Source organism: Solanum lycopersicum, chromosome 12 (genome assembly GCF_036512215.1).
Source record: "Solanum lycopersicum chromosome 12, SLM_r2.1".
In the NCBI taxonomy this organism is placed as follows: Eukaryota; Viridiplantae; Streptophyta; class Magnoliopsida; order Solanales; family Solanaceae; genus Solanum; species Solanum lycopersicum.
Genome location: NC_090811.1, coordinates 34,467,615 through 34,488,935, shown reverse-complemented (window position 1 = coordinate 34,488,935; position 21,321 = coordinate 34,467,615). Strand labels below are relative to the sequence as shown.

Below are 21,321 nucleotides of genomic sequence, written 5' to 3'. Positions count from 1 at the left end.
GTTATACTATCTCAATATAAGAAACTCTATTGGGCAACATTATAGGACAATTTCTATACCCTCTTTGCAACAACCGACTCCCCCACAGGAGTAGACACTAAAAAGGTTCATGCAAAAAATCGGGTAAAATATTGAACTTTTTGTCTACTAGTTGAGTAAAAAATGATAAAGTAGCAGCGGGATCGAGTAAGGAATATACATCAGTAGAGAAAACTTTCAACATATCGGTCACCACGTTGGGAGAAATTTGTTGCTCATCCCTAGAGCGGAGAGCATAGAAGCAATTCTTCTTTCGATCCTCATTTGAACCACTTGCTTGAAATTGACCATTACCCATGTCTTGACCCCTCATATTAGGGGAATCCCTAAACTTTTCCCCACTTTTACGAAAACCAAAAAAATTTCCATTTCCAACCAAGCACTCACCAAAATAACCCTTTCCGCATTATGCACATGTAGTCTTTTCATGAGGTGAGTTTCCACTCCTTCCATTTTGAGCTCTCGGTTTGGTTACCTTATCATCACGAGCCTTAGGTAACTTCAATGAAACTTTATTAGAAACCCTCTTATTAAATCTAGGCTTTTCTTGTATCTCAAACCTATTCTTTGAAGGACCCCCATTAAAAGATATTGCCCTCTTAGCATCTTTGCTCTTTCTTTTTGTCGTTGCCTCTTCCATATGCTTGGCATGAACCATAAGATGAGAAATGTTCATGTTGTGATGTAACATAGCTAAACGGCACTCCTCTTGCAATTCATCTGACACCCCCGTCAAAAGCGGCTCATTTCATCTCTAGGATCAGAACCAAAGAAGGAGCATATTTCGACAACTTAGTGAATTTCGAAGATTGTTAATTAACACTCATACCTCTTTTGTGATGGTTTATGAACTTCATCGCTTTAGCTTTCCTCATATCCCTAGGAAAGAACCTATCTAGAAAAGCCTTCTTAAAGAACTCCCAAGTCACGGAACCACCCCTCATTGGATATTATCTCTCCATCGTACATACCATACTTGAGATACGTTCTTAAGTTTATAGGTGTCCAACTCGGCCTTCTCCCTTGTGGACAACCCCATAGCCAAGAGTATCTTATAGAACTTATCAATGAACTTTTGGGGTTCTTCCTCAACCTTAGACTCGTAGAAGGTTGGAGGATTTATCGGACTGAAGTGCCTTAGAAGGGAAGACATAGTAGAATTTGTTGATGTGGATGGGGTACAACCTCTCTATTTTCATGGGTCGTCATAGCTTGGGCTTGAATAGTGGTGGCTAGAGCCAATTGGATGAGGGCAGCCTTTATATAATGATCCATCAATGGTGGAGAATTAATCGAAGTTGGTTTCATATTAGCATCTTCTTCAAGTGGGGGAACTTAATCATCATGGGGAGGAGCTCCTGCACTGGCACTCTCCTCTTCAAGTCTTCGTGCCACATTCCTTCAAGTGTTCATTCTTTCTATAACCACAACAAGAGGATTAGATGTAAAAGGATGCCATAAGTATACTCTAATGGCACAATATGAGATTTCCCAGAAAAATTAGAGTTTCCTAGGCATCATGTAAGTTCTTATCTTTAAGTGTGTCATGCTTCATAATTATGCACATGATCTTACATTGACGTGGTTGAGAGAGACATTGAATCAAAAATATTTATCCTCATGCTCTGATAACAAGTTTGTCACATCCAGGTTTACCCCCTACACGTATCGGCGTCGGCGTCCTCTTTGAGGACTAAGACTATCCTCTTAGCCTACATCATCACATTCATTAGTTTAATTTAGCGGAAATTGTAAAACTTTTATTACTTCTACTTGGAGGTTTACATAGACCTCTACATACACATAATATATATATCGAGTATACATAGACCCCTTGTACAAAAAGGTTACATAGACTTCTACTTTTATTGCAGATATACATATAAGATAGAACATAGTCTAAGAGGTTGTCACATCTCATACCATCTAATCGATCACAAAATATTTGGAATAGCCCTACATCAATGTATAGAATCCTTACAGGCTTATACAAATCATACTCAAACGAAAATATAGTGAACATAATAGTCGTACAAAACAAAGAAACTCCATAAGCTTGATATTGGCATCGTGCTCGGAATGTGAGGACCTACACACTTGGATGGTAGAGTATATCCAATTCTTCTTCAAGTCATCTCGAATAAGCCTTCAATGACCGCAACCTAAAATTTTTGGGGAAAAGGATGAAATGGGGTTATTACGCCACTTGTACTAATTTTGAAACCATATTCACAAGCATTAAAAAGAGTCAACAATATCCTAATAAGCAAGACAAGTACCCATGAATCCTCCTCAAGTCAACAAGTGCATTACCCAAGCATAGCTCCGTAAATTTACTCTATCAAGTAGCCCCAACAAGAAACCATAACTAATGTCTAAATTCACATAATATGACCTTTAATGGTATGTAACATCATACTTTAATAATACAATCCAATTACATGTTCATAATGGTAATCATCATCATATAATACCATTTATATTGTAGCATCAACATATTACTATCATATACATCATTATCATATACATACATATTATCAACTTCCTAAAGCTTCCATCATGGCCAACTAGTGCAAGGCATAAGTAGAGTCCCATACCCCTTACTAACCTATGTAAAACATCTAAAGTCACCTTAGTTAGTTTATACTTTATTACTTCATTTTAGATTAGGGAAAACTTGACTTAACCGGTAAAGACCACAAGAGTTAAATGTGGAATCCGGGGTTGTAAAATGTTACACCTATGAAAGATGGTGTACCGGCCAAAATAAAACAAAACATAAATGTAGCTATCTAGGTGGATCCACTAGCTAGTCTTCCTATGGGGGCAACATAGTTTAAGAACTAGGAGATAGGTATAATCCCTCTATACGCCACTCCTCTCATAGGAATCTGTTGGATGAGTATCCCTCTTTGGGAAGTCTAAACCTTGTTTAAAACTATATGGTCAATCATCCTCTATAGGTAGTCATCACGTCCCATTGTCAAGTTCACTCGGTGCTAAGCTAAGCCCCTTTATTGAAATGTCTTTAAGCCTTTTATTATCAATCATGGTTTGGTTTAGGTAATATGGTCTACCTCTTGTAGAATCATCATCATCAATAGCTCAATAATAATTGCATTTCATTACAATTCATATAAGTGAGGTTAGAATATTCGTATTTCATGTCATGATAAGGCACATTGGTAAATCATACACCCTACTTATAACATTTACATCTTAAGAGAATACCTCACAATCATAATAAAGAAATTTCAATTAAACATCATACCACCCTATCAATCCTAATACAAGGCATACTCCAATATAATATCATGACTTAATCATAATTAACCACAATTTAAAGTAACGGATAGAGATCACAAGATTACAAAGTCTCCTTCATAGTTTTTCATCAATTTCTTACCATAACCCTCAAATCATCCCAATTTTGGGTATACAACATCATAATTCAATATTCAAAATGATAACAAGGCTAGGAGGATCACGACATCACAATTCAATACTAGATTAGATCTTAAAATAAGAAACTTAGGTCAATTCACTTCCTAACCTAGTTCATCATCTCAAGGACAAGTATGAAAGGCTACAAATCACTCAATTGTGTCCATTATTAGTGTAACAACATCAATTAATAGCAATTCAACCAATAACCAAGTCAACTGAACCAATTTCAACTTAATTCATGTCAATATAAAACCTAGGGTTAAGGGTCATCATCTACAAACTATACAAAAACCATCAAGATATATCATAATTAAGTTAGAATACATGTTATTCTATTCATATTATCCAATGGAAAACAGAAACAAATGAATTCATAACCTAATTTTTGAGATTGAGAAGAACACACAAGAAAACCCAACTTTAGAAAATATTTTGAAGGAACCCTTTGAGGAAAGAGGTCTTTAAGGTGAATTACATCCCATACTTGAACGTTTGATGAAAAATTGATGGTGAATTCGTCCCTTTATAGCACCTAAATTCCTCCCCTACCTAGTCCTTAATGGTGTCTTCTAATAGAGAGAGAAAGAAGATAGAAGGAAGAGGATTTGTTTGGTGAATTATGTTTATTCTAATGAGGGTTGGGGTCTTTATATGGGGGGTTAATTGAATTAATTTGAATCCCTTAAAAGCCATTGACTAATTAAGTGAGTCGAACTTAAAACGTGCAGGAAAATTACAGGCCCATCGACGAGACCCGGATCGACGGATCCTTGGTCCATTAACGGCCAGGCCTCTCTCCGTGCTGCATAGTCGTATTTTTGATCAGAGACTTATGAAGGAGAGGGATCAAGAGTTTTTGCTAAGTTTTGGTCTACGTTTGGCAACGACGCCCCGTCGATCCATATTAGAGCCAGTCTTTGCATCTCGTGGTTCCACACTGCCAAGGCAGTGTTGCCTCCTACATGTTAGGGTCCTTTTCAAGGGCCCTTGGTTGTTCTTTAGGGAGTCGTACCCAGATATTTCGACCAAGAATCATATAAAACACATGTTATATACCCTTCAACCAACTCTCATGCATTTTCGACTCCTAGAAGCTAGTCAAATAGATTAAGACACACTATTACTTCCTTGAACTAAATTTCCAAACGTCATGGACGTTCTTGGACATTGTGGTTCATAAACTTCCTAAATGACCTATATCCATTAGGATAGGTCTTAAAAAGTGTTTATACCTTATCACACAAACGTTATATCATGTTCATCATACTAAGTCTAGTAAAGTCAATCATGCATACCAACAAACTAGAACATATAATCAAGACAACTCTATCATCAAGTTATAACATCAACAAGCATGTATAAGAGTTCATTTCAACATAACCAAAGTAAGATAATTATTCATGAACTCTCATTTAGTGGACTAGTGCAATGAATAAGCAAAGCCCCATAACCTTACTCAATAAACTAAGCCCAACAAGAATCATAACTGATGTCCAATCTTCATATAGCATATCATTAAGAGTACATAGAATCATACAATGGCCATAGAGACCAAACACATATTCATAAGTGAAACCTATTATCATATACTTATCAAAATAAAAGCATCACTTACATATCATATACTACTATAAGAATATACATATATAAGAACATCCTCCTAAGACATCTTTCAAGGCTTACTAGTGCAATATTTAAGTAGAGTCACATACCCCTACCTAGACTAAGTTAAACTCCTTAGGTCATCCTAGTTAGATTTCATATGCTTAGTTAATTTTACCTTTTGGGAACACCTTGCCTTAAACAACATAGACCACATGAGCAAATGTTGAACCCGATGTCATTGAACCCTACATCGAAGGAAGGAGAAATACTTTCCAAGGGAGTACCAGAACATGAACATGGCAACTATGTGGATTCATTAGGTAGTATTCCTATAGGGGAAACATAGTTCAAGAACTAGGACATATTGTTTGGACCCTTTTTATGATACATACATTGTAATATCCAACATCCTGAGTGCATTAGTGATCCTACCTTTCCTATGTGGGAAGGGACACTCCTCATCTAGTTCACTTGGTGCTAATCTAGAGTCCTTTTTGAAATGTCTTTAATGTCCTTATTAATCATCATAACATAATGTAGGTCATAGATTCTATCCCTTATACAATAATCTTCCTCATAGATTAGTATGAAATGCATTACTGTTTTCCTTTCATTATAATTCATACATGAGAGTTTAACACATTGAGATAGTCACATCATAATAAGACACATTGGGAAGTTATCACCATACTTATAACATTTACATCTTAGCCAACAACTCACACTCCATAGTTCAAGACAACTCAATTCAACATCATACAAACCCAACCAATCTTAATATAAGATATACTTCAATACAACATCATCACTTAATCATAAGTAACTATAATTGATGTAACTAATAGAGATCACAATAATTAATCAATCTACTTCACAATGCCATCATCAAGGTCTTACCATAAACTCTTAATTCAACACAACAATGGTATAATATCATCACACAATAGTAACAAACTTAATAACAAGTCCAATTGAATCATTATACAACAATTCATCACTATTTCATAGCCTAGAATTGGAGACTTATGTCAACTTGGTAACATACTTCACAACCTAGGTCAATTAAGCAAGAACTAGAATAATTGCATTAAAATATATCATAATCTACTCATAATTATTATAATAACAACATAGTATAGTAATTCACATACTAACCAAACCAATTAAGACAATACTATACAATTAAATTCAAGATCACAACCTAGGGTTAAGGGGAATTGGTCATCTTTTACAAACTAGACCAATCCATCAACAATTAAATAACTCGGTTATAAGAAATGTTAATGTATTAATAATATCCAAAATAAATCATAAACAAATCAATTCACAACATCAATTTCGTATTGGAAGTAACTTGAATTTCATATTTTCGAAATCAATTTGGAGGAGCCCTTTGGAAAAAGAGATCCCAAAGGTGAAATGAATCACATACCTTGTTAATTGATAAATTTTGATGGATAAAATTTATATCTATTATACCCTTAAACCTCTTGACATTTACTTCTATGGTGTTCTTCTACATGGGAGAGAGAAAGAAGTGAGGAGTAACAATTGAGATTTGAGAATTATGATGGTTAGGTTTTTTTATTTAGGTTAGGGTCTTTATATAGGTCATTAATAAAATTAATTAGACCTCCATTAACACATAAATAATTAAATAGCCACCTAATTAATTAATATAGTCAACTTAAAAATATGCAGCAAAAGACTGTCTTTACAGACGAGACCACGGTCGACTTCCAATTTGTGAAATGATGGGCAAGGGACCAATCATCCAGTGTGTCTATCGTTTTGTTCAGAGACTGTCCAAAACAGACCTTTCTCAAATCTTTCTATGTATCCATTGAGGGTGACATCGATGGCCCATCGATTGGACCATGCCTCGTCGATGGCCTTCTTTGGTGAAACTGTCTGTCGACAGCTTTTTGCCACTTTTGCAAGGGTCCTCTTCAAGGCCCCTTGGTTGGTCTTTGGGGAGTTGCACCCGGACATTTCAACTATAAACAAACTCAAATACATTTTTGATATCCTTCCACCGAAATTCCTCATTTTGCGTATACTAAAACTTTGTAAAATAGGCTAAGGCTTACTAGCACCTAACTGAACTAGTTTTCGGATGTCATGATCGTTCAATGACGTTTCAATTCTTAAACTTCCTAAATGACTTACATTCATTATTTTGTACATTAAAACAGTTATACAACCCTTATACATTGATTTTAGGCTCTAGAATACATCTTAGACTTTTGGAGTATTACATTATCCCCTCCTTATGAACATTCGTCCACGAATAACACTAAAATTCCTAAAAAGGAAGGAGTAGACTCAAGAGTAGCAGCCAACCAAAAACACACGACAACATGAGTTACAACATCAATCATGGAATTTACATGTAGAAATTCAAAACTTTAATTACTACACATAAATCTCAATGATAACAATATCAAGAATTTCCTTCTCACAACAACATGAGCTAAACATATCATTAAGGAGTCAATTTTCCAAAACTCAATCTATCAACATGGTCAATTTCATTTCATAAAGAATCAATATATCAACATGTTCAACATAACTCAAAACAAGTAAGATTTACAATTTTCAAGTCTATAGGCATAACTTTACCATTATTCACTGTGACATGAACATTTTTGAAAAATTTCACAAAAAGTCAAAGAAACTTCAAATTTAGTCATTATTTTCATTATTAGTAGGAATAAGTAAGTTTAGTTATCAAATCTATGAGGGTAACGTGACCTCCCATGTTGCATCCTCAACTAGGTGATTCTTCCATAACACCTTTACGGAAGCTACCTCTTTGTTCTTTAGCTCCTTTACTTGTCTATCAATAATTTGAACCAGAACCTCCACATAGAAAAGGTTCTCTTGAACACGTAGACCATCAATAGGAAGAATGGACTCAGGATCACTTATTTACATCTTAAGCATGGAAAAATGGAACACTCGGATGAACCGAAGCCAATTCATTAGGCAATCTCAACTCGTATGCAACCTTACAAATCTTTTGCAAGATTTCATTGGGACGTACATAATTAGGACTCAACTTCCCTTTATTGTCAAATATCACCACCCCTTTCATAGGAAAAATTTTCAGATACACTTTATCAACTTCTTCAAACTCAAATTCCCTTCTCCTATGGTCGGCATAAGACTTTTGCCGGCTATAGACTGTTTTCAAGCGATTCCTTGTGATATGAACTTTGTCTAAAGTTATATAAATTAAATCGTGATCAAAAAGTGAAGAGGCACCCACTTCAAATCATTCAATTGGAGATCTACATCTCCTACTATACAAGGCTTTATAAGGAGCCATAGACACAGATGAATGGTAACTATTGCTGTAAGCAAACTCCATCAAAGGCAAGTGCTTATCCCAATTTCCTTTGAAATCAATTCTACATGCTCTAAGAATATCCTCAAGGGTATAAATAGTAAGCACCGCTTGTCCATCCATTTTAGGATGAAAAGTTATGCTTAGCTTCACCTTGGAACCCAACCCTTGTTGCAATAACCTCAAAAACCTGGATGTGAATTGTGCACCCCTATCTGATGTGATGGAAACGAAATACTATGGCAATACACAATCTCATCTATGAAAATCCTTGCATAATACTCCAATGTGTAAGTAAGTACACTTGACGAGAATAAAAGGAGCGGTCTTGGTCAACATATTCACAACCACCCATATGGAGTGATATTGCTTTTGAGTCCGAGGTAAACCTACAACAAAGTCCATATTGATGTCTTCCCACTTCCAAGTAAGGACTTGGATTTCTTGAAGTAAACCACCTGACTTTTGGTGTTTGACTTTCAGTTTTTGACAATTCAGACATTTTGCAACAAATTCCTCTATGTCCTTCTTGATGCATTCCCACCAAAACACTTCTCGAAGGGCATGATACAAGTTTTTCGAACTTGGATGGATGGAGTACCGGGATCCATAAGCTTCCATAAGAATCCGGTTGCTCAAGAAATCTACATTTAGAACACACAACCTTTCTTGATACCTAAAGACACCATCTCCCCTAAGGAGAATGACTCATTAAGCTAAGCAAGAACTAATTTCTTCAAGTACATCAATGGTTGATCAAGGTGTTTCTTAGACTTCACCTCAATCACCAAAGATGACTTAAAGTTATGATGGACCATAATGCCACCATTCGGAGAATCTTCCAATCTAACACCCAATCTGGCCAACCTATTAACATCTTTCACTAGTTTTTTTTTAAGATTCTGCTACATGAGACACACTACTCATGGTCATACGACTTAGAGCATCCATAACAACATTGGCCTTTTCGGGTTTTTAGAGAACACTCTTGTTGTAATATTTCAACAATTCCAACCAACTTCTTTGTGGGAGATTTAACTCCTTTTGAGTTAACACATTTGAAGACTCTTATGATCAGTATACACATCAACATGGAGACCACACAATTAATGTCTCCATATTTTCATGGAAAATACCACGACTGCTAACTCAAGATCATGAGTTTGTTAATTTTTCTTATGCACCTTAAGTTGCCTAGAGGCATAGGGTATTACTTTCCCACGTTGCATAATCACACACCCTAAACCTATTCGGGATGCATCAAAATTTACAACAAAACCCTTGTACCCTCGTTAAAGTCAACACTTTAGCGGAAGCAAGCCTATTTTTCAAGATTCGGAAGATTCTCTCACATGTCTCTGACCACTCAAATTTCGTACTCTTTTGGGTCAAAGTAGTCAAGGGAGATGAAATGGACGCAAAACATCCCTAACCTTCATATAATAACCCGCTATATCCAATAGCTTCCTAATGTCGGTTAAAGTCAATGGCCTAGGCCAATTTTTCACCTCCTCGGTTTTCCTTGGATCAACCTCAACTACCTCACTAGAGATGATACCAAGAAACGCCATAGACTTGAACGAAAACTCATATTTTCTATGCTTGGCATTTGTTTTCCTTAAGCACTTCTAACACCACCCTCAAATGGTCTATGTATTCACCCTCATTTTTTAATATATCAAGATGTCGTCAATCAAGATAATGAAAAATAAATCTAGGTAACTTTGAAACACCCTATTCATGAGATCCTAAATGCAACCAGGGTTTTAGTGAGACCAAAGGACATTACTAAGAATTCATAGTGATCATATCGAGTCCGTAATGTCATTTTTGGTATACCATCATCTCTCAACCTATGTTGGTGATACCTCGATCTCAAGTCACCCTTACAAAAGTAGTTTGAACCTTGGAGTTTATCAAACCAGTCGTCAATACGAGGGAGTGGATACCTGTTCTTAATAGTTAATATATTGAGTAAGTGATAATCAATACATGTTCTAAGCGACCCATCCTTCTTCTTCACAAACAAAACCAGAGCACCCCCAACGAGAAAAACTAGGTCTAATGAAGCCTTTGTCTAGTAAATCTTTGAGTTGAGCCTTCGACTCTTTTAATTTGGTCAGACCCATCCAATAAGGAGGAATTGTAATGGGATTGGTATCCTATAGCAAGTCCATACCAAAACCAATCTTTCCGTTCGGGACGGATTCCGGGAAGATCATTAGGAAAGACCTCCTAAATTCCCTTACTATGGGGACTAACTCAATGGGAGGATTTTCGGAGTCTATATCTTTGACTCTTACAATGTGATATAGACAGCCCTTTTAGATTCTTTTACAAGCTTTGAGATAAGAGATTATACTACTTCTAGGAATAAAATTTCATCCTTTCCATTCTTAAATGGATTAATTTGGAAAGTTGAACTTGAAAATTCTAGTTCTACAATCAATGGAAGCAAAACAATCATGCAACCAATCCATCCCCAAAATGACATCAAAATCAGCCATGTCAAGTTCTACCAATTCAACATGAGTAACTCTATTGGGCAACATTATAGGACAATTTCTATATGCCCCCTTCGCAACAACCGACTCACCTACCAGTATAGTTAACATGAAAGTTTCATTTAAAATATTAGGGAAAATATCAAACTTTCTAGCTATATAGGGAGTAACAAAAGAAATTGTAGCACCCGAATCAAGTAAATCATATATATCAATATAGAAGACATGTAACATACCGGTAACCACATCGGGAGAACTGTCTTGTTCAACCCTTGAGCAAAGTGAATAAAATCGATTCTTCTTTGGAGGATCCACATTGAAAACAACTAGTTTTCCCGCTATCTTTGTCTTGCACCGTCACATTTGGGCAATGCCTAACCTTGTGGAAATCTTTCCACACCCAAAGCAATTCTGAAATAATAAGGAAATCACCATAATGTTTCTTTCCAAACTTTCCACAGGTCGGCTTCTTGTTTGGTGATCTAGTACCTCTTCCCTTTTGACACTTAGGGGTATACATCCTAACATCACGACCCTTGGGAAATTTGGTATGAAATTTATTATAATACCTCTTCCTAAACCTACGCTTGTCTTGGATATCAAGTCTCCCCTTTGGAGAACCACCATCAAAAGACCTTTCCCTCTTGGCATCTCTACTCTTTCTATTAACCCTTTTCTCTTCCACTTGTTGATCATGAACTATGGATGAGAAATTTTTATATTTTTATGTATCATAGCCAGATGAAATTCTTATTTCAAGTCACTCGACACTCCCGTCAGAAAGAGGCTAATTTCAACTCTAGGATTGGAAACCAAAAAAGGCACATAACTTAATTTCTAAGTGTATTCAAATTCACTCATACCTCCTTGACGAAGGTTGATTAATTACTCCACTTTGGATTCCCTCTTTACCCAAGGAAAGAACCTATCAAGAAAAGTCTTCTTGAAAATCTCTTAAGTCACCGGTCAACCTCTTAAAGACCAATTGTCTATCCGTCGGACGTACCAAGTTTTGTCCACATCTTTGGGTTGGTTAGTGGATAACTCGTCCTTCTCACTAATAGTCAACCCCGTAGCATAGAGGATTTTTTAGGTTTCGTCAATGAACTCTTCAGGGTCCTCAACTTTTGACCAATAGAGAGTAGAGGGATTCATCCTTGTGAAATCCCTTAAACGGGAGGCGATGGTACCAACATGTTTCTTTGCTCGTGGTACAACTTCATGATTAGCATGGGACGTCATCTCTTGAGCTTGAATAGTGATTGATTATAATTGAGTAGTAATGGCTTGGGACATTTGGAGAAAGGCAGCTCTTATGTCACCATCCGCCAAAGGAGGAGGATTAACCATAGCTTGGTCATCATTTGATACTTCTTCAAGAGTAGGGACTTGATTGCCTCGGGGAGGAGCTCCCGCATTGCCATATCTTCATCAAGTATTCGTGCGGTTCTTCTTCGAGTATTCATTGCCTATAATCACAATAAAGTTTTAGATAATAAGGGTACATAGAGCCAAGACTCTAGAGTCACGATATTTGATTTCCAAGAAGAGAAAAAATTCCTAAACATATATAGTTTCCTATACATAAGTGTGGCACGCTTCACAATTATAAATAAGAATCTACATAGACGTGGTAAGATGAGACATAGACTCGAAAGATATTTAACCTCATGATCTGATACCAAGTTTGTCATATCTGGGGAGCACCCTTCAAGCGTAAGGCGTCGGCGTCCTCTCTAAGGACTAAAAGTAGCCTCTAAGTTTACATCATTACATTCATAGGTTAAAATGTGGAAAAAATTCGAACTTTTATATATCTATCTTGAGGTAACATACACCTCCCGCATATACATAATATATTCATATCGAGTATACATACACCCTTCGTATAAGAACATTACATAGTCATCTACTTTTATTGGACATAGATATCTAAGATACTTAACACAGTCTTAAACGGATATCTCATCTCATAACCATCTAAAAAAGAGTATATAAATTGGGCACATCCCATACATCAATGTAATAATGACAAATATAGGCTATACAATCTTTAGAACTCAAATGAAAAGGAAAGATCTAGAAGTCTTATAACTAGAAAAACATCAAATGTTTGATAATGGAATTTCCCTCGGAAAGTGAGGACCTACCAAACTTGGATAAGTGAGAATTCAAAGTCGTCTCAAAAACCCTTCAGCAATCGAAATCTAAAATATTGGGGGGAAAGGTAGAAAATGGCATTAGCACATCACTTGTTCTAAGTATTAAACCATATGCTCACACAACATAAAATCATGATAAAAAGGGACATTTCGTTAAAGTATGCAATTTACTCTAAAATTCCATAGTAACCTTCAAAAGTTCATAACACTCAATAAGAAATATTCATTATGTCAAGATCATTTTCATCATTCTAAGACTAGCCAAGTCAATCATGATTACAAACAAACTAGAACTTATAATCAAGACAACTCTATCATCAAGTTATAACATCAATAATCATGTATAAGAGTTCATTACAACATAATCAAAGCAAGATATTTACTCATGAACCCTCATTAAGTAAAATAGTGCAATGACTAAGCAAAGCCCCATAACCTATGACAACCAAGTAAATCCAACAAGAATCATCAATGTCCAACTTCACATAGCATATCATTAAGAGTAGTTATCCTCATACTCTAGCCATAGAGACCAAACACATATTCATAAATGAAACCCATCATCATATAGTTTCAACAATGTAAAAGAACATCACACACATATCATATACAATTATAAGCATATACATAGATAATAACATCCTCCTAAGACTTCCCTCAAGGCTAACTAGTGCAATGTTTAGGTAGAGTCTCATACCCGTATGTAGACTAAGCTAAAACCCTTAGGCCATCCTAGTTAGATTTCATTCCTTTAGTTCATTTTAACTTTTGGGAACATCTTGCCTTTACCGATTTATCACATGAGCTAATATGGAATCAGGTGTCATGGAACCCTACACTGAAGGAAGGTGGACTACATGGCAAGGTAGTACCGAAATGTGATCATAGCAACGACGTGAATCCACTAGCTAGTATTCCTATGGGGACAACATAGTTCAAGAACTAGGAGAAATAGTTGGTACCCCTTTATGTTATATACATTTAAGTATCTAATATCATGATTACATTAGTGATCCTACTTTCCCTATGTGGGAAGGAAGACTCCTCACTCTAGTTTACTCGATGCTATGATAGAGTCCCTTTTAAAATGTATTTAATGCTTTTATTAATCATCATACTTAATGTAGGTCGTAAGGTATATCCCTTATATAATCATCATCATCATAACTCACTAAGAAATTCATGAGTATTTTCCTTTCATTACAATTCATACATGTGAGGTTAGCAAATTTACATAGTCACATCATAATAAGACACAATGGTAAGTTATCACCATCCTTATTACATCTTAGAAAACAACTCAGAATCAATAATTAAAAATATTTGAATTCAACATCATACTAACCCTACCAATCTTAATATAAGGTATACTTCAATATAACATAATCACTTAATCACAAGACTTACTCAATCTCCTTCACAATGTCATCATCACGGTCTCTCTATCAACCTACAATTCAACGCAGAAATGGTATAATATAATCACACAATAGTAACCAACATAATATCCAGGCCAATTGAATTACAATACAACAATTCATCACTAGTTCATAGCCTATAATTGGAGACTTAGGTCATGTTCGTAACATACTTCATAACCTAGGTCAATTACTCAAGAAATAGCATAATTTGATTACAATATATCACAATCTACTCATAATATGCATAATAAAAACATAGGATAGTAATTCAATCACTAACCAAACCAATTAAGTCAATACTATACAATTCAAGATTAAAACCTAGGACTAAGGGTAATAGGTCATCATGCAGTAATTAGACCAATCTATCAAGAAATAACATAACTGAGTTATAATACATGTTAATATACTCATAATATTAAAAAAATTATAACAAATCAATTCAAAAGATCAATTTCGTATTTGAAGTAAACCCACTTGAATTTCATATTTTTGAAATCAATTAGAAGGATCCCTTTGGGGAAAGAGATCCCAAAGGTAAAAGGAATATCATACATTTTTTATTGATGAAGTTTGATGGATAGACTTGAACTTTTGCATCCCTAGAACCTTCTTGACCTTGACTTCTATGGTGTTCTTCTAGTTGGGAGCGAGAAGAAGAGAGAAGGAGGAGTATTGGATTTTGGGAGTTTTGAGGGTTAGGTTAGTTTAATTAGGTTAGGTTAGTTTGATTTGGTTATGTTAGTTTAATTTGGTTTGGGTATTTATACAACCTAATTAATTAATTTAGTCAACTTAAAAACGTGCAGCAAAAGACAATCTTAACATATGAAACCACAATCAACGCCCCATTTATCAAACGACGACTGAGGGACCAGCCGTTCTGCTTGTCCGTCATTTTGGTCAGAGACAATTCAAAACAAGCCCTTATCGAATTTGGTTAAGTGTCCATCGACGCCCCATTGATTGGACCACGCGTCTATTGTTTTCATTGGTGACACTGTCTCTCGACAGCTTTTTGCCACTTTTTCAAGGGTCATCCTCAAGGTCCCTTGGTTGGTCCTTGGGAAGTCGCACCCAGAAATTTTTACTATAAACTAACTCTAATACATGTAAGACATTCTTCAACAAAAATTTATCATTTTCTGACTCCAAAACATTATTTAAATAGGCTAACGCACACTATTACCTCAATAAACTTGTATCCAGACGTCATGGATGTTGTTTAAAGTTTTGATTCTTAAACTTTATAAATGACTTATATTCATTATTTTAGACCTTAAAACAGTGACACAACCTTTAAACACTAAGGTAAGGCTCTAGTACACTTCTTAGGCTTTTGGAGAATTATAACCCATCTTCTAAAATTTAACCCCACAATCCCCGAAAACAATCAAAGCATGCAGTAGTTAAATTTAATCAATTCCCAGAACACCTATTACCCTGAGATACTTAGAGTTCTCCCGGTTTTGCTGAAGTTTGCCATTTTTGATGACTTTTCCCTTAAGAATGGTGTGACATATTCTATTATTGGATAAATCAGGTAATTTAGTGCAATTACAGGCTACTTTAACTTCACCCAACTAACAGTAACGACATGCAAGCACAACACCACAAATTTTATTTCATTTTAAAGCACAAGATCACGAGTTTTCAATTATTACTACCATACGAGCAAGACTATCGAGTTAGGACATAGACATATTCAAAATAAATATGATTAGAAATACCAAGGACTAACAATTACTTAGATATGATCATTCGCAAATGAATATAAAATGCGATAAAAATAAACACAATGTTCGGAAAGCAAAACTTTTGTGCGAAATTACATGATATTGAGTATCTAGAAGGGTATGTAATCTAATTCCGCACCTTAATGGATGACACAAAATACTATAGAGTTTATGAAATATATAAACTAAAGTTGGGGTGTAAATTTGGGAAGATTAAAAGTGAGGAAAGTGAAGGATATGAATCTTTTAAACCTTATGGCCTTAAAAACCATCTAGTTTTCACTCATTCGGAGACATTAGTCATCCTCGACGAACAACTCAGTGACATGTCAATTAGTAACTTACCTCGCTGAGTTTTACAAGATCTTCAGCTAAGGCCAGAAGATTACAAAAAGAATGACTTCCTTTTTTTTAGTCTGTTTAGAAAAGAATAGCCTCTTTTCTTTTTTGGTACCATTTTAAATTCAGTTTTCCATGTTGCATGCTTAAGACCACAAGATTAAAAGGAAATTTAAGTCGTTTGACATAACATTAATTTAGGACGACAAGATTCGAAAGTCTTCCTTATTTTCTAAAATTTTGTGTCAAGTTAAACGAGACCACTTTTTCAAACAGAGGGAGTACTTATTAATTATACAAATGAAGTGTATCCCATTGCTAAAATCTCATAAATTATTAGTTTGTTTCTTTAAATAGTGTTTGATAGATTGGATTGTAGAGGACTAATATTCAAGTTTGACTAGCTATTGTTTTAGGGGAAAAACTAAATAACATTCAAACAAGTCATTTTACCTACAGAATAAATGTTTGACAGACCTTATTTTTATGTGTGACAAACTTAAGTGTTTTCACATCAAATCAATGAATATAAAAGATTCACTATGGTAGGCACTTATATCAAGATTAAATGAAAATTCGATACAAAATTAATAAATTATATTTATTTCATTCGTCGTATAAAGTCCACGTCTTACCGATTAATTTAATATTTTTATTTATGAATATCTTAAACTCTAGATAATTAAGTGTTGTCATGTGAGGAATAAGCAATCATTTTTTACATTAATAGGTTTTAAGAAATTATATCTTAGATTGAAGAAAAAACAATAAAATTTTGACCCTTCCGAAGAATATTTATAAATTAATTTAACCACTAAACTCTTGGCAGTGTAATTTTTATTTAAACAAGGGTGTTAAAAAAGGAAATATATTTATTAGAGCCAGAATGGTAGTTTACTCATTCAACAATTCAATAAAAATACCATTTATTTTAACCAACAAAACGTTGTCACACATCCCAAAATTCACATTTATCACATTTTTTGCTTCTATAAATATGAGATGATTTAATAGAAATCCATTTGTCGCATACAATTCATAGCAATGACCTCTTTAACCTTTGAGTTCCTGAATTACATGGTTTTTTGTTATCTCAAGTGAATTGGGTAATTGAGTTCTCATCTTCATAACTTGTTCTATCTATCAAAGTATTATTGATGTGATCTTTCTATTGCTAAATACCCAAGAATCCGATTTTCAAAATCCGATACTCTATCCTTACAAGGTAGGGGTTGAAATTTGCATATACACCAACCTCCCCACACACCTCTGGGTATGTTTTTGTTTTTAGATGATGTTAAATTCTTTAAAGCAAACAATTTTTCATTATCGGAAACATGTTGTTGTTTGATAGGTTTGATCCATTCATCCACTAGAAAAATAAGTTTTGAAGTCAGTAAATTGAATGTGTATTTACTACAAAATTTAAACATCTCATATAAATTTAATATCTATCTCTACATTTTTGCACAGGATTTAAATTCTCAAATCTTGGCCATGAGTATGTAAATTTGATTGTGATGGACTAGTACAAATTGAGGATTAACACATTTAGCATTTTTTTGGGTAGTATCGAATGGGTCTACTAGTTTTGCTGATATATTTTTGAGGACTCAGCCATTCAACATTTACTTTTGGATAAAATGCAAGGATCACTAGGATCACAATGGATGGACATCTAGTTCCTTTTGGTGCTCTTATTTTATTTGTGCAAAAGGGTATTCAGTATCTTAAATTGGAAACTAATTTGAGCTATGTAAGGCATATATTTTAACATGCAAAGATCTAAACTTCATATAGAAAAATCCATAAATCAAAATGTTTGTCCTGCATTGTTCAAATGTGTATCCAATTCAAGATATGGAATACCATGTTGCACAATTGTAACAAGAGAATTAAAAGGAACAAGATTTTTATCTAGTTTGCTCTTATTGATCCTAGCTTCGTGTATAAAAGTAAATGTTGAATGTAAGAATCCTGAAGACACATATTAGCAAACTAGTTGACTAATTAGATACTTTTCATCCAGGGGTATTGTTAGTAATCTTAACAAACATAAAGGGTCAATCATATTAAAGGCATCAAGAACTGTGATTATCTCCTTAGCTGTAGAAATGATACAGTTGTTGTTGTTTCGAATGTGAAGTCGGGAGAATTGAAGCATCTATTTGATTTTTATTCAGGTGTTCTTTTCCCTTGTTGTGTCTCAATTATTATCTATGTTTTGTCACATATCTAATCAATGATATATTTTTCTTTTGTTTTCTTATGTTCTCACTATTTTTATACAACCCGTGTAGAACTATTTCTTGATGTTGCTTCGCGAAACAATGATTCTTTTGCGACCAGCAATGCATATAACATGATATATGCTTGTAAAGCTGGAGAGAACAAACCAGTCAAAGCGTTCTCAAGACATCCGGTGAAGACTAAGATAGCATCTTATGCTTGATTAGAACATTGATGTATCTGTTGCAAATATTTTCAAGGGTTGTTTACTTTGCCATTGCATAATGAATCATTGCAATCAAGTGGGACCCCTGAGGTTCTTTGTTGGCTTCATCATTTTATGATACCACATATAAGGGACTCCTGTCTTATCCTTCTCAATGTTAGGTGCATGTGCCGTTTGAATTGTGCAGTAGGCATATACTATTTTTCAAATTTGATAAGGTAGAGAGATGGTGTTGAATGCCACTGGACCTCGGGGATACAGTCAATAGTTTACTGTTTCTGCAAATATGGAGTGTGAAATATGATGTCTTCTTTAATGATTTCAGAGAAAATAGCAAAGCATCTAATTTTGTTTTTTTTGTTGATTCATTTAATCAAATTAGACATGAGCTGCTGACTAATATTTTTTTGTTAGGATATAAATACAATCAAATGGAGTCCAATTGCCGCTGGTACGAGCAATCTGAATCACCATATGATGTTTGCAAGGTATCCAATCTCTTGTTACGTTCATATTAATAGTTTCTTTCATATGTGGTGGTAACACAAGATTCTCGATTATATATTACATTCCCCTGCTTTTAGTTCTTTGAGCATATTGGTTTTGTTTTATTGTCTGTTTGTGTGCTGCTTCATTTAACTCTATCATGAAGCTATGGTATGTAGACTAAAGGCGTCTTGTTAACAGCTTGAATTGTCACATTTAATGGATGTTAACTCATTATGTCTACTTGGAACGGACATAGGAGATAAAAATGTACTCTTAATAATTTACACTTATTTAAATGTCAAATGATAGACTCGAGTATTATATAGAGGGTTTGTTTACTACTACTCAATGAACTACCAATACATGTGAATCTTTCTTTAAGATCATAAAATCTTTGTATGTCATCATCATATTGTGTAAGTCATACAAGAGAACATTATCAACCTTGCATTATCAAATCCTTACCATGATCCCACATTTAACATATCCACAGCCCGACATATATGTATAGAAACATCATACATGTTTAAATTGTATAATAACATCAATCGTAGGGCAACATCAACATAATAGAGTAGTGATGACTTTAGAAGACTTACCTATTTCTTCCAAGAATCTTCATGAAGAACTTACATTCAATTCATATAAATCATCCAACAATATAGTGAAATACCCAATAACATAACTTATCTCAACTACTCTAGTCATACACAAGACCAACTCATAGTTAGGGTTAAGGGAAAGGATTCATTTAATGTGTTCATTCAAGCAATAGTTCCAATCCAACATTATATAACAATAAGTGAACAATGTAACATAATCGAATTTCATTGTTTAGGGAGAGTACATGCTTCACACGAAAACCAACAATACAATATAAATTATTCAACAATACATACTTAATTAGTCATAGAAAATCATAATTCATCATGATTAGTCATAGATTTTGGGTTTGGAAGAAAACCCATTTATAGAGTAAAAACCCTAGGAATTTCAATTATTGAAAATCATCTTTGTAAGGAATTATTAAGGAAAGGAATCCAAAGAGTGAAGAACCCATACCTTATTGAGATTTAATCCACGAAATTTGAGTGCACAAACTTGGGAATTTGATCTTCTTCTTCAAGCTTCATTGTTCTTCAATGAAGGATGAATAGAGAGAGAAAGTAGAGAAAGACTAGAGCTTTTGGATTCTGATTTGGGGTTTTGTTGTGAGGGAGTAAATGTGAGGGAAATATTATTGAAAACCAATATATAGACCCCCCCCCATGAAATACCAAAAATACCCCTCACGACTCACTTAAATTTACCGTATAATGAAGTCAAACTTGAATTTCAAATTTCAAATTTCAATTTTTTGTCGGGAAAGAAGTCCGTGATGCGAAGCTGCTCCCGTAAGATTTTCTAAATTAATATTTTAGATAGAAGAGTCTGAGACGTTCCCGATATTCAGACATGAATTTTAACCAAAGGAACACCAAGTCCGCGACGCGGACCCATTTGTCACATGGACATTTTGGCAGCTTGCTTGCCTATGTTTGGGTCCATTCGTGGACCCCTAGGGCGACCCTTGGGGGTTGGACCTGGACGTTTTCTCTCTATATACCTGGTTTTACTTACATAAAGTCATTTTACCAGTTTTATTTCTCATAAAACCGCTCCAAACCTTCATAAAACATGAGGACGTTTAACTTGTTCAATTACACTAGCCCACGGATGTCATACACGTTTCTTGATGTCTTAGCTCTAAAATTTGCGAAATGGTTTTTGAACAT

General features: G+C 34.7%; 1 long non-coding RNA gene across 1 annotated transcript; it reads right to left on the bottom strand.

Annotated features, from left to right (window-relative positions):
* Positions 1 to 1,954: 1,954 nt before the first annotated feature.
* LOC112940485 (uncharacterized) lies at positions 1,955 to 20,752 on the bottom strand. Its single transcript, XR_003244741.1, has 3 exons — positions 20,609 to 20,752; positions 14,514 to 14,556; positions 1,955 to 2,201 (listed from the first exon to the last, which is right to left on the bottom strand). It is a non-coding gene; the product is annotated as an uncharacterized lncRNA (long non-coding RNA).
* Between the last annotated feature and the right edge of the window lie 569 nt (positions 20,753 to 21,321).